Genomic DNA, 1,440 nt, shown 5'->3' with positions numbered 1-1,440 from the left:
GCAGGGGCCTACATACTTGGGCCATCTTGCATTGATTTTCACAGATCATTTGCAGGGAGACTGATAAGAAGTGGAGCAACTGGGACCTGAACTGGTACCCACATGGGATGCCAGCATTGCAGGCACTGGCTTTACCCGCTAAGCCACAACAATAGACCACAAGATATTTTTTATTTTTATTCCCAAAGAAATCTTCTATTTAAGAAATACAGATTTCATAAGTACAACTGTAGTAATATAGAGATTCTTCCCATGATACATGCCCTCCCACCCTCATTCCCAACCCACCTCTTCATCCTTCTCATATTCCCAGTCCCATTCTCTTTTAAGATTCATTCTGAATTTACTTTATACACAGAAGACCAACTCTATACTAAGTAAATATTTCAACAATTTGCACACACACACACAAAACTGAACAAGTTTTACAGTTAATTCTCATAATACAACTCATTGAAGACAGAAGTCATGCATGAGAAGTAAGTTCACAGTAATTCCTATTGTTAATTTAACAATTAACACTCTTAAGTATGATGTCAGTAATCACCCAGTGCTCTTGACATGAGCTACCAACGCTATGGAAGCATCTTGAATCCACAATTTCTGTCAGTATTTAGACAAGGCCATAAGCAAAATGAAAGTTCTCTCTTCCGTTCAGAGAAAAGTAAACCTTCTTTGATACTACACTTGATCTTAGCCAAAAGGCCGAGAAGCGTTAGTACAATCTTCTTTGATGGCCACTTCTTTCCCTTGGGGTCTCTCTCACAGAGATCCATCATGTAGGACTTTTTTTTTTTTTTTTTTTTTTTTTTGCCACAGTGTTTCGGCTTTCCATCACTGAAATGCTCTCAAGAGCTTTTCAGCCAGATCAAAATGTCTTAAGGACTGATTCCGAGGTCAGAGTGCTATTTAAAGCAATTGTCATGTTATGAATCTGATTTGTGGACTGCTTCCTATATTGGAACATTCTCTCCTTTTTAATTCTATCTATTATTATAACCAGATACTTATTTATATGATCCCTTTAACACTTAATCCTATCTATATAATCACTTTAACACTTAATATGTTCAATTTAACACTTAAGATGACATTTTTTCCAACCAGATTAATGGGATTTATGGTCCCATGGCAAGTTCTTAAACTGTACCCTTAGAAATAAGTCCGTAGGAATGCATGCATCTATTAAGATAATCATATGGATTTGTTCTTCAGTTTGTTAATGTGATGTATCATACCGATTGATTTATGAATGTTGTACCATCCCTGCATACTAGGGATAACTTCCACTTGGCCCTGGTGAATGATCTTTCTGATGTGTTGTTAGATTTGATTGGTTAGAGTTTTGTTGTGGATTTTTGTGTCTATGTTGGTCAGGGATATTGGTCTGTAGTTCTCTTTCTCTGTTGTATCTTTTTGGGTTTAGGAATTAAGGTGATG

The 1,440-nt window shown here is 36.5% G+C and overlaps 1 pseudogene; it reads right to left on the bottom strand.

The window, feature by feature from the left end:
• Positions 1-587: 587 nt before the first annotated feature.
• Positions 588-717, bottom strand: LOC133773112 (U2 spliceosomal RNA; annotated as a pseudogene).
• Between the last annotated feature and the right edge of the window lie 723 nt (positions 718-1,440).

The sequence above is a fragment of the Lepus europaeus genome, chromosome 13, assembly GCF_033115175.1.
Source record: "Lepus europaeus isolate LE1 chromosome 13, mLepTim1.pri, whole genome shotgun sequence".
In the NCBI taxonomy this organism is placed as follows: Eukaryota; Metazoa; Chordata; class Mammalia; order Lagomorpha; family Leporidae; genus Lepus; species Lepus europaeus.
The sequence above is the reverse complement of the archived record's forward strand: the minus strand, read 5'-3'. Positions and strand labels throughout refer to the sequence as shown.